The sequence below is a fragment of the Malaclemys terrapin genome, chromosome 13 (genome assembly GCF_027887155.1).
Source record: "Malaclemys terrapin pileata isolate rMalTer1 chromosome 13, rMalTer1.hap1, whole genome shotgun sequence".
NCBI lineage: Eukaryota > Metazoa > Chordata > Testudines > Emydidae > Malaclemys > Malaclemys terrapin.
The window spans coordinates 29,289,954-29,303,229 of NC_071517.1; the positions used below are offsets into that span (position 1 = coordinate 29,289,954).

Below are 13,276 nucleotides of genomic sequence, written 5' to 3' on the forward strand. Positions count from 1 at the left end.
TGCAGACATTATATACTGACACATGGAGAGCAGGGAGTTACTTTGCAAGTGGAGAACTAGTGTTGACAGGGCCAATTCAATCAGGGTGGATGTAGTCCACTCCCAATACACCTTTTTACACCTTTGTACTTCCCAGCCATATTAGATCCATTGTCATAGGCTTAACCAATGCAGACTTGAAAATCTAACTTAAAACCTTCTAGAATTGTTAGTACTCAAGCAGCAATTTCTTTTCCAGTTTTTCTTGTGAAATTATCAAACAAAATAAACCTTTCTTCCACTGAAAATGTTGAGCTGTCTACAACCTTAACATACCGAATAACTATAGTAGTCTGTTCCTTGTGAGAACAATCTGGAGTGGCATCAACAATGCTTGAAAAATACTTGGCATTTTGACAGGGCCGGCTCCAGGGTTTTTGCAGCCCCAAGTGGCGGGGGGAAAAAAAAAAAGCCGCAATCGGCTCCACCGCACCGCTTTCTTCTTCAGCAGCAATTCGGTGGCAGGTCCTTCCCTCTGAGAGGGACCGAAGGACCCGCCGCTGAATTGCCGCTGAAGAGCCCGACATGCTGCCCCTTCCCCTTGGCCGCCCCAAGCACCTGCTTCCTGGGCTGGTGCCTGGAGCCGGCCCTGCATTTTGAATATCATCCAGAAATCTTGTTTGTACGAATGACCAACAGAGCTCAATAAACTCGTTTTGTATGCGTGTGGAGAGATAATGGACTTGCATGCACTTTTGACTCTCTTGTGATTCTCGAACATGTTTAACATGCTCTGATAAAAGTGGGTCATATTTGCTGAGGAGCTCAACTATGCCTAGAAAGTTTCCATTTGCATGATCACCAATACGTTGACTGGAACCAAAGAAAGCCTAGAAAGTTTCCATTTGCATGATCACCAATACGTTGACTGGAACCAAAGAAAGCCAATACCCACTCAGAAAGAAAAAGTATGATATTCAGGATGTGCTCAAGAAGTTTTTTCCAGTTATTAGTTTCTGTAGAGAGTTCAGTCAAGAGTAAATTCTTGAAGGGCCATAATCCATTTAATGTGGATGTAAGATCTTAACTGCAGTTTCTGCTAAAAACTTTTCATATAGGCCCAGAGTCCACAGCTTGGCCTGGGCCATGGGGGCTGGCTAACAGAGAACAATACATAGCTAAGAGAAAGCTGGGGTAAACAGATAACTGGTGTGTTTCAAGTCAGTGAGCGGAGTCAGCATAACTCCAAATGTAATTGGGCGTCCTTATCATGAGTTATAGACACATGAAGCACCGAGAAAGGCCTCACGGTTACTCCCTAATGCAGGGAGGAGATAGTGGTACAATACCCCTCAGATCCCAGACAGAGTTCGGGGAGAGGCTTAATATGTTTGACATGAGTTATGACACCCTCCCCTCACAAATGTATGACAATCCTAGCCCACAGAAATGCAAGGGTAAACTTATAAACTATTGTGTACTAATTACTGCTTTTTTGCTTAAATCTCCAGGAATGTACCTGTTGGTCAACTGGGAGAGCTGCTACCTCATTCCCCTGGACCCCAAAATTAGGATTTAACCTATACACTTTAATAGACATAGTTTGAGGGTAATTACCTGTGTGTCAGCAATATGTTAATTTGAGCCTTGGGCGGAGCCATTATATAATCTTTTAGACCATTGGCTTATTGTGCTTATCTTGTCTTGCTGCTAGAACCTATCCAAGGGCTTGGGAAAACCCATCCCCGTTACTTCTCTCCACCCAATGGGCACCTATATAATCTATTGTAATTAATTGTTCTGCAGTGTCTCTGAGCCTGATAAGCAAAGTGACACTCCACCAGCGCTGTGCGTAATAAGCTCCTTTGCTTGACTCTATACAGTGTGGATTTATGTTCCTTCAATTCTCAACTGAACTTTTAGCTGATGCTGCCCTACTGGCTGATTTGCATGCAACATAGTTTTCTTTCAGAGTAGCAGCCGTGTTAGTCTGTATCCGCAAAAAGAAGAACAGGAGTACTTGTGGCACCTCTAAGGTGCCACAAGTACTATAGTTTTCTTTGTGTGACGTTGAACTCTCATATAATGGTATTCAGCCTTTCAACTTCTTCCAACCTCTGTTGATGCTCCATCCTGATTGATCAGAGAGTACTGATGCATTTGCAGCACTTTTGTTCAAAATGAAGCAGGGTGCACAATACAGAGATTGTTCTTCCGCACTCCAGCATAACCAGTCTCTTGTGTAGGTCTCACCATTTGGAAGAGTTTTTGAATGTCAGCAGACAAGTAGGGAAAGCAAGATTATCAATATCTCATGGAATGTTACTTGGAACTAATTTGAAGAAAAGACTACATTTGGGCAGCATTGCTCATCAATAATTCCAATGTCAGTCACAGTCAAACCTGTAGTAATCATGAATTGCTCTTGCTGCGTAAGATCTGCATCTTCCTGTTGCTGCTGAGTTTCTTGATCGTACACAGGATCTTCTGCTGTATCTGTTACTGTTGGCACATCTCCTTCTTGACTACTGTCCTCATGTTCAGGTATTGGCATTGAAATATCACCTGTTGCAGTTGCGGAGTTTTCATTATCTGTAGCGTTGTTTGTTGGGTAAGGTGTGTTTTCCAGTGGTTTGAGAAATGAAGTTATTGGCTTTGAGCTCTTAGCTGCTGCTTCACTCTCTTGTTTTCGCCGTCTCTTGCTTGCACCACTTTCAAATGTCCTTTTCATAGTGATCTATCTGGTCAATATGTAGCCTATCCACACTTGAAATATTCTGCTGTAAATAAGTAGCTTATCTACGCTTGAAATCTTCCACTGTAAACATGTACACAAATGCTGAAAAGACTTAAAACGAAGGAATACTAATGAAGAACACAAAATGAAACAGACAGGTTATTATCCTTATCACTGAATCAAAACTCAAGCACGCAAGGTATAATATAACAGGCTGAGCTGAAGACAAAGGGATGACATATAAATAGTAAACACAGAAACGGATACAGACAGAGGAATAATGTCCAAAAATTTCAAACGTGTGTCCTGACGGAACTCACTGTACAAGATTGTCCTCACAAATTTTCACCTTGAATCTGGGCCCATAGACTACGAAAGCCTAGGATGATGGCCAAGCTACCAAGCTAGGCTCAACCAACCAACCAGTCACCTCTTTTAGCTACCATATAAAGATAATAATGAGGAATTCTCACACATAAATAATTCCTTAGTCAACTAGATGTAAAACTATAAAGACACTAAAATGTAACAAGTATCAGAAGGTAGCCGTGTTAGTCTGTATCCACAAAAACAACAAGGAGTCCGGTGGCACCTTAAAGATTAACAGATTTATTTGGCATAAGCTTTCGTGGGTAAAAAGCATCTTTCAACACTCACTTGATCCAGCACCAGCAACTAGTAGTGGTTTGTTTATATAATCAGCTGATCTGAGATATTTATGAACGTTTTTAACTCTTTAATATGACAAAATCTATATCAGTTAACAAAAAAATTATGTCTTTTATCAAATCACATCTCTTATTTGCTTAAATTTGCAGCTCTAAGCTGAGAGTGTGTGTCACATTTTGGACTGATAGGGATGTGCATAAAAAAAAGTTTTGAAACTTATCAAATGCCAAAAAAATTAACAAGTGTCTAAATTTGAGGCTCGCTTTGAGCTTGAGGCCCAGGCCAAATGGCCTTCCTGGCCCCCCACTCTAATTGGCCCCGGCTGGCAGTGCCTGTATCCTGTTCTTAACTCTGGTGCCTACCCCCTGCCCTGATGGGACTGAGCAGCCTCGGTTTGCATGAGGCTGCTGAGGAGCAGCAAAGCAGCAGATGGTGCCATTGCCCCGGCCCCAGCCCTTCCCCCGGGTCTCTCCCCTCACCTGCAGGCTCCGGCTCAGGGGCTGGTGTCGGCAGAGCCCGGGGCTGCCCCAGGGCACAGAGGGGCGCTAGGGAAGGGCTCTCCCCGCACACCCAGCTGGGGAGCAGCCGCGGCTCAGCCCGGGCTCCCGGCTCACAATGGAGGCGGCAGCAGCCTGTGACCCGGGTAGTTCAGCCCCGGATCTGCGGAGCAGCAAGAGCCAGAGCAACTTCCCCTCCCTTAGCAACGAGCAGCGCGCGCTAGCGCCCCAGGGTTAACCCCTCCGCTGCCAGAGACCCCCGGAGTGAATGAACCCGAGAGCGAATCCCCGAGAAACGGGCCTCTGGCACTGCTGGGGCGGCTTGTTCCAGGTATAGTGTAGGAAACTGTTCCCTGTAGGAATGTGCTACCTGTAGCAGTTACTGATAGGCAATGGTTTGTAAAAAACTGTTATTGTAAAAAACTGCTACCTGCTGTTCCTACAGGGAGCAGTTTCCCATACTACACCGGCAATGGGCAAAGTCCCCAGTCTCTTCCCGATGTGACCCGCAGAAGCCGCCCCAGCAGTGCCAGGGGCCCGTTTCTTGGGGATTCGCTCTCGGGTTCAGTCACTCCGGGGGTGTCACTGGGCTACGGATGGGGAGCAGGACGAGGATTGTGGCTGGTCTCTGGCAGCGGCGGGGTTAACCCTGCTAAGGGAGGGGAAGTTGCTCTGGTTCTTGCTGCTCCGCAGATCCGGGGCTGAACTACCCGGGTCACAGGCTGCTGCCGCCTCCATTGTGAGCCGGGAGCCCGGGCTGAGCCGCGGCTGCTCCCCAGCGGGATGTGTGCGGGGAGAGCCCTTCCCTAGCGCCCCTCTGTGCCCAGCCGGGGGGACTTTCTCCGGGGGCTGGAACCAGCCCCTGGGGCAGCCGCAGCCTCTGCCGACACCAGCCCCTGAGCCGCAGACTCCAGGTAAGGGGAGAGACCCGGGGGAAAGGGGATGGGACCAGGGCAACGGCACCATCGGCTGCTCCTGAGCAGCGTCCTGCGAACCGAGGCTGCTCAGTCCCACCTGCTAGTGCCCCGGTTCCCACCTTGCACAACGCAATCGAGGGGGTAAATCCAGGGCCAGCTCCAGGCACCAGCACAACAAGCAGGTGCTTGGGGCGGCCAACGGAAAGGGGTGGCACGTCGGTGTACAGTGGCTACAACGAAGGTTACTGGGCATGCTCAGTTCACCCAAAGTAGCAAAACGGGAGCGAGAGCACTTTGTGCTGATACACCTGCTCTTCGGTGGCAATTTGGCAGAAGAACGAAGTGGCGCGTTGGAGCTGCCACCGAAGTGCCGCCGATCGCAGCTTCCCTCCCCCCGGCTGCTTGGGGCAGCTATAACACTGGAGCCGGCCCTGGGTAAATCGGAGGGGTGGGTGAGACCGAGTCTGTGCAGGGGCCAGACTGACTGCACAGGGGGCAAGGGTGTGTCACAGCTCGAGGCAGGGCCAGAAGGGCAAAGGGGTCCAGGAGAGTTGGCTGTATTTTAAAGAATCCTTATTGCAGTTGCAGGAACAAACCATCCCGATGTATAGAAAGAATAGTAAATATGGCAGGCGACCAGCTTGGCTAAACAGTGAAATCCTTGCTGATCTTAAACGCAAAAAAGAAGCTTACAAGAAGTGGAAGATTGGACAAATGACCAGGGAGGAGTATAAAAATATTGCTCAGGCATGCAGGAGTGAAATCAGGAAGGCCAAATCACACTTGGAGTTGCAGCTAGCAAGAGATGTTAAGAGTAACAAGAAGGATTTCTTCAGGTATGTTAGCAACAAGAAGAAAGTCAAGGAAAGTGTGGGCCCCTTACTGAATGAGGGAGGCAACCTAGTGACTGAGGATGTGGAAAAAGCTAATGTACTCAATGCTTTTTTTGCCTCTGTCTTCACGCACAAGGTCAGCTCCCAGACTGCTGCACTGGGCAGCACAATATGGGGAGAAGGTGACCAGCCCTCCGTGGAGAAAGAAGTGGTTCGGGACGATTTAGAAAAACTGGACATGCACAAGTCCATGGGGCCGGATGCGCTACATCCGAGGGTGCTAAAGGAGTTGGCGGATGAGATTGCAGAGCCATTAGCCATGATTTTTGAAAACTCATGGTGATCGGGGGGAGGTCCCGGATGACTGGAAAAAGGCTAATGTAGTGCCCATCTTTAAAAAAGGGAAGAAGGAGGATCTAGGGAACTACAGGCCAGTCAGCCTCACCTCAGTCCCTGGAAAAATCATGGAGCAGGTCCTCAAGGAGTCAATTATGAAACACTTAGAGGAGAGGAAAGTGATCAGGAACAGTCAGCATGGATTCACCAAGGGGAAGTCGTGCCTGACTAACCTAATTGCCTTCTATGATGAGATAACTGGCTCTGTGGATGAGGGGAAAGCAGTGGATGTGTTATTCCTTGACTTTAGCAAAGCTTTTGATACGGTCTCCCACAGTATTCTTGCCGCCAAGTTAAGGAAGTATGGGCTGGATGAATGGACTGTAACGTGGATAGAAAGCTGGCTAGATCGTCGGGCTCAACGGGTAGTGATCAATGGCTCCATGTCTAGTTGGCAGCCGGTTTCAAGTGGAGTGCCCCAAGGGTTGGTCCTTGGCCGGTTTTGTTTAATATCTTTATTAATGATCTGGAGGATGGTGTGGACTGCACTCTCAGCAAGATGCAGATGACACTAAACTAGGAGGCGTGGTAGATACACTAGAGGGTAGGGATCGGATACAGAGGGACCTAGACAAATTAGAGGATTGGGCCAAAAAAAACCTGATGAGGTTTAACAAGGACAAGTGCAGAGTCCTGCACTTAGGATGGAAGAATCCCATGCACTGCTACAGACTAGGGACAGAATGGCTAGGTAGCAGTTCTGCAGAAAAGGACCTAGGGGTCACAGTGGACGAGAAGCTGGATATGAGTCAACTGTGTGCTCTTGTTGCCAAGAAGGCTAATGGCATTTTGGGCTGTATAAGTAGGGGCATTGCCAGCAGATCGAGGGACGTGATCGTTCCCCTTTATTCGACATTGGTGAGGCCTCATCTGGAATACTGTGTCCAGTTTTGGGCCCCACACTACAAGAAGGATGTGGAAAAATTGGAAAGAGTCCAGCGGAGGGCAACAAAAATGATTAGGGAGCTGGAGCACATGACTTATGAGGAGAGGCTGAGGGAACTGGGATTGTTTAGTCTCCAGAAGAGAAGAATGAGGGGGGATTTGATAGCAGCCTTCAACTACCTGAAGGGGGGTTCCAAAAAGGATGGAGCTCAGCTGTTCTCAGTGGTGGCAGATGACAGAACAAGGAGCAATGGTCTCAAGTTGCAGTGGGGGAGGTCCAGGTTGGATATTAGGAAACACTATTTCACTAGGAGGGTGGTGAAGCACTGGAATGCGTTACCTAGGGAGGTGGTGGAGTCTCCTTCCTTGGAGGTTTTTAAGGCACAGCTTGACAGAGCCCTGGCTGGGATGATTTAGTTGGGAATTGGTCCTGCTTTGAGCAGGGGGTTGGACTAGATGACCTCTTGAGGTCCCTTCCAACCCTGATATTCTATGATTCTATGATTCTGGGAGAGGGGCCAAGGGGCAAAATCAGGGCAAGGGGTATGCAGTGGGCAGTGGTTTCCCTACACCCCCCCTGAATTTTCCCAACACCCTTCCCCCCAGTTTTGTGAACTAGTTACATGCCAATTTAGTGACTGTTTGGAAATTGATATTGAAAGATTAATACACACTTTAAAAGCATATACATTGTATGATAAAATACATGTATCTGAAAAAGTATAATAGATTTGAAAAGTATGAACATAGACTAGCTTCCTTATACAGCTGTTGTTTCTTATGACAATGTCAGTGCATTCATTTCGATGATGTTGGCCAACCTAATAATTTCAAATGATGATTTGTAAGCAAAGTCTAAATGAGCTCTCCCTGATAGCTAGTGATGATATGGGGCTGGGGGGAAAGGCTTCAGGACCAGATTGTATTTACAGTCACATCTAATCTACCTAGGTATCCAGCAAACAGAGCTGTGTTGCCCAAGTGATAGATTTTGATTGGTGTTGGATTACAAATCACTTGAATGCGGGAGTGGGGGGATGAAATGTTGTTGTTCTTATTGTATGAGTAAAGGGCAGTAGAACTGTACTTAACCTGTGCTGATTGAGGGCATCAAGAGAGAGGGTGGGGACCTGTCCCTTCCACTGTTTAAAGACAGAACTGATTAGGCTCCATAGATAGTCTTTTGTTCTGTTCAGTGACCACTGCAGCTGAAATCACTGATAATCAGGTCTAAGTGCTTAGTCGTGCTTTGGGGACAGTGTTTCTGTGGAAGAGACAGCCCAGACTGCACTAGCAGCAAGGTTCCCCCACTGAGAGCTCAGCTGAAATCACTGAGAGCTGGGTGGAACCTCAAGAGACCAACTCGCAGAGGTCACAGTGGCAGGTGGCAGCAGAAGGTAACTGCGCAGGGCCATTGGCAACAGAGTGGTGGGGTGAATGGTGGCACAACAAACAGCAGTGGCCAGAGCAAACAGTGAGCAGCTGGAGGAATGAGCAAGATGCCTTCTTGCCCCCCACCTGGGAGGTGTACTCACGTGAAAGCACTTCTGAACTCTGAGTCTCCACTGACCAAGGACAACACCGGTGAGTGGGGTGCGGTGGAAGGAAAAGTGAGGGACACGTTAAATAAACATTTGTTTGTTGGACTATATTTTAGTGACTTTGCTCCAGAATGCTAGATTTGTGACTGGGAATGGAAACTTATATAAATATGTTTCCTAGTAGACCAAGATTTTTAAAATGCATTATTTGCCAAGATTGTTATCTCACATCATTGCTATCTTGAGAGGTCATTATGTTGGGGAGTTCCTGTAGTAAACATTTTTATTATTATAATTAATTTTTACATAAGAATGGTCATACTGGGTCAGACCAATGGGCCATGTAGCCCAGTATCCTGTCTTCCGACAGTGGTCAAGGCCAGGTGCTTCAGAGGGAATGAACAGAACAGGGAATCATCAAGTGATCCATCCCCTGTTGCCCATTCCCAGCTTCTGGCAAACAGGCTAGGGACACTCAGAGCATGGTGTTGCTTCCCTCCCCATCCTGGCTAATAGTCACTGATGGACCTATTCTCCAGGAATTTATCTAGTTCTTTTTTTAATCCTGTTATAGTTTTGGTCTTCACAGCATCCCCTGGCAAAGAGTTCTACGGTTTGACCTATGTTGTGTGAAGAAGTACTTCCTTTTGTTTTTTTAAAACCTGCTGCTTATTAGTTTCATTGGGTGACTGCTAGTTCTTGTTTTATGTGAAGGATTAAATAACATTTCCTTATTCACATTCTTCACACCAGTCAAAATTTTATAGACCTCTGTCATATCCCCCCTTAGTCGTCTCTTTTCTAAGCTGAAAATTCCCAGTCATTTTAAGCTCTCCTCCTGTTTCATATCCCTAATCATTTTAAAAAAAGAACAGGAGTACTTGTGGCACCTTAGAGACTAACAAATTTATTAGAGCATAAGCTTTCGTGGACAACAGCCCACTTCTTCGGATGCATATAGAATGGAACATATATTGAGGAGATATATATACACACATACAGAGAGCATGAACAGGTTGGAGTTGTCCATTCTATATGCATCCGAAGAAGTGGGCTGTAGTCCACGAAAGCTTATGCTCTAATAAATCTGTTAGTCTCTAAGGTGCCACAAGTACTCCTGTTCTTTTTGCGGATACAGACTAACACGGCTGCTACTCTGAAAACTAATCATTTTAGTTGCCCATCTCTATACCTTTTCCAATTCCAATATATCTTTTTTGGGATGGGGTGACCAGATCTGCACACTGTATTCAAGGTGTGCACATACCATGGATTTACATAGAAAATATCATATTGCCTCTGTCTTATTATAAAAAGAAGAACAGGAGTTCTTGTGGCACCTTAGAGACTAACAAATTTATTAGAGCATAAGCTTTCGTGGACTACAGCCCACTTCTTCGGATGCATATAGAATGGAACATATATTGAGGAGATATACATACACACATACAGAGAGCATAAACAGGTGGGAGTTGTCTTACCAACTCTGAGAGGCCAATTAATTAAGAGAAAAAAACCTTTTGAAGTGATAATCAAGCTAGCCCAGTACAGACTGTCTGAGCGGCGAACAGCAGAGGCTAACAGCGGGAGTTTGCCTGGGAGCTGTCCGAGAGGAGGTACGCTAAGTGCTGCATTAGGGGGGCTGTGTTGGTGAGTATCTGAGTGTCTGCTGCTGGGACAGTTGGTCAGTTTGACCGTGTGCTTGATTGCTTGCTTGTTTGTTTGAAAAGTGTGAATTGGGAGTGCTTTGTTCCAGCTGGGCCTTGAGTGGGCCTGACTGGTATATAAGGGCAGTCAGCAGCGAACCAGCTGAGCGGCGAACAGCAGAGGCTAACAGCGGGAGTTTGCCTGGGAGCTGTCCGAGAGGAGGTACGCTAAGTGCTGCATTAGGGGGGCTGTGTTGGTGAGTATCTGAGTGTCTGCTGCTGGGACAGTTGGTCAGTTTGACCGTGTGCTTGATTGCTTGCTTGTTTGTTTGAAAAGTGTGAATTGGGAGTGCTTTGTTCCAGCTGGGCCTTGAGTGGGCCTGACTGGTATATAAGGGCAGTCAGCAGCGAACCAGCTGAGCGGCGAACAGCAGAGGCTAACAGCGGGAGTTTGCCTGGGAGCTGTCCGAGAGGAGGTACGCTAAGTGCTGCATTAGGGGGGCTGTGTTGGTGAGTATCTGAGTGTCTGCTGCTGGGACAGTTGGTCAGTTTGACCGTGTGCTTGATTGCTTGCTTGTTTGTTTGAAAAGTGTGAATTGGGAGTGCTTTGTTCCAGCTGGGCCTTGAGTGGGCCTGACTGGTATATAAGGGCAGTCAGCAGCGAACCAGCTGAGCGGCGAACAGCAGAGGCTAACAGCGGGAGTTTGCCTGGGAGCTGTCCGAGAGGAGGTACGCTAAGTGCTGCATTAGGGGGGCTGTGTTGGTGAGTATCTGAGTGTCTGCTGCTGGGACAGTTGGTCAGTTTGACCGTGTGCTTGATTGCTTGCTTGTTTGTTTGAAAAGTGTGAATTGGGAGTGCTTTGTTCCAGCTGGGCCTTGAGTGGGCCTGACTGGTATATAAGGGCAGTCAGCAGCGAACCAGCTGAGCGGCGAACAGCAGAGGCTAACAGCGGGAGTTTGCCTGGGAGCTGTCCGAGAGGAGGTACGCTAAGTGCTGCATTAGGGGGGCTGTGTTGGTGAGTATCTGAGTGTCTGCTGCTGGGACAGTTGGTCAGTTTGACCGTGTGCTTGATTGCTTGCTTGTTTGTTTGAAAAGTGTGAATTGGGAGTGCTTTGTTCCAGCTGGGCCTTGAGTGGGCCTGACTGGTATATAAGGGCAGTCAGCAGCGAACCAGCTGAGCGGCGAACAGCAGAGGCTAACAGCGGGAGTTTGCCTGGGAGCTGTCCGAGAGGAGGTACGCTAAGTGCTGCATTAGGGGGGCTGTGTTGGTGAGTATCTGAGTGTCTGCTGCTGGGACAGTTGGTCAGTTTGACCGTGTGCTTGATTGCTTGCTTGTTTGTTTGAAAAGTGTGAATTGGGAGTGCTTTGTTCCAGCTGGGCCTTGAGTGGGCCTGACTGGTATATAAGGGCAGTCAGCAGCGAACCAGCTGAGCGGCGAACAGCAGAGGCTAACAGCGGGAGTTTGCCTGGGAGCTCGCTTGGGGAGAGAGCACTGAGGCTTTCATCTGCAGGTTTCTCCGAGTAGTTCCTGCAACAGTTGAGGAAGTTCTTAAGAGGACGGAGATATGGAAGGTGAGCGATCAGCTATTGTAACCTGCACAGGTTGTGCCATGTTTGTCTTTCTTCCGCAGGACAGAAGCGACTTTGTCTGCACAAAGTGCAAGCTGGTCTCCATATTGGAGGAGAAGGTTCGAGGGCTGGAGAAACAAGTATCAACTCTGCGTTGCATAAGGGAAAATGAAGATTTCCTGGACAGACGTCAGGAGATGCTTCTACGGCCACAATGTTCTGAAGATTCAGAGCAGGCGCAGCAGGGACAGAAGGATTGTGAGGAGGTTTGGCAGCATGTGACCTCCAGAAGAAGAAAGAGGAGCGTCCATGCACCAGCAATGGAGATACAGGTGAGGAATCGTTTCCATGTTCTCTCTACAGGTGCTAATGCGGAGAGTGGACTAGATGGCCCATCTGAGGGAAGGGAGCAGAAGGAGACTCCACCGATTGGAAGGCAAAAGATGCACTGTCCTAGGGATGGGGGTTCCACGACCACCACTCCCAAGAGGAGGAGGAGGGTGGTGGTGGTCGGGGACTCCCTCCTCAGGGGGACTGAGTCATCTATCTGCCGCCCTGACCGGGAAAACCGAGAGGTCTGCTGCTTGCCAGGAGCTAGGATACACGATGTGACGGAGAGACTGCCGAGACTCATCAAGCCCTCGGATCGCTACCCCTTCCTGCTTCTCCACGTGGGCACCAATGATACTGCCAAGAATGACCTTGAGCGGATCACTGCAGACTACGTGGCTCTGGGAAGAAGGATAAAGGAGTTTGAGGCGCAAGTGGTGTTCTCGTCCATCCTCCCTGTGCAAGGAAAAGGCCGGGGTAGAGACCGTCGAATCGTGGAAGTCAACGAATGGCTACGCAGGTGGTGTCGGAGAGAAGGCTTTGGATTCTTCGACCATGGGATGGTGTTCCAAGAAGAAGGAGTGCTAGGCAGAGACGGGCTCCACCTAACGAAGACAGGGAAGAGCATCTTCGCCAGCAGGCTGGCTAACCTAGTGAGGAGGGCTTTAAACTAGGTTTACCGGGGGAAGGAGACCAAAGCCCTGAGGTAAGTGGGGAAATGGGATCCTGGGAGGAAGCACAAGCAGGAGAGCGCAAGAGGGGAGGACTCCTGTCTCATGCTGAGAAAGAGGGACGATCGTTGAGTTATCTTAAGTGCCTATACACAAATGCAAGAAGCCTGGGAAACAAGCAGGGAGAACTGGAAGTCCTGGCACAGTCAGGGAACTATGATGTGATTGGAATAACAGAGACTTGGTGGGATAACTCACATGACTGGAGTACGGTCATGGATGGATATAAACTGTTCAGGAAGGACAGGCAGGGCAGAAAAGGTGGGGGAGTTGCGTTGTATGTAAGAGAGGAGTATGACTGCTCAGAGCTCCGGTATGATACTGCAGAAAAACCTGAGAGTCTCTGGATAAAGTTGAGAAGTGTGAGCAACAAGGGTGATGTCGTGGTTGGAGTCTGCTATAGACCACCAGACCAGGGGGATGAGGTGGACGAGGCTTTCTTCTGGCAACTAGCAGAAGTTGCTAGATCACAGGCCCTGGTTCTCATGGGAGACTTTAATCACCCTGATATCTGCTGGGAGAGCAATACAGCGGTGCACAGGCAA

General features: G+C 48.2%; 2 protein-coding genes across 5 annotated transcripts in view; one reads left to right on the forward strand and one right to left on the reverse strand.

The window, feature by feature from the left end:
* Nucleotides 1-4,023, reverse strand: part of LOC128847898 (zinc finger protein 688-like) — a 42,088-nt gene extending 38,065 nt beyond the window's left edge. Inside the window, exon 1 of the mRNA XM_054047628.1 lies at nucleotides 3,865-4,023. The gene's annotated coding sequence lies outside the window, so the exon portion shown is untranslated. The remainder of the gene's footprint in view (nucleotides 1-3,864) is intronic.
* Nucleotides 4,024-4,606: 583 nt separating this feature from the next.
* The window catches only part of LOC128848328 (zinc finger protein 34-like), a 51,581-nt gene continuing 42,911 nt past the window's right edge, over nucleotides 4,607-13,276 (forward strand). For 2 of the 4 annotated variants that reach the window (XM_054048296.1, XM_054048299.1), the window contains exons 1-2: nucleotides 4,607-4,796; nucleotides 11,733-12,002. The gene's annotated coding sequence lies outside the window, so the exon portion shown is untranslated. Of the gene's footprint in view, nucleotides 4,797-5,381; nucleotides 5,636-11,732; nucleotides 12,003-13,276 lie in introns of all 4 variants that reach the window. The other 2 variants (XM_054048297.1, XM_054048298.1) reach the window with 2 other exon arrangements.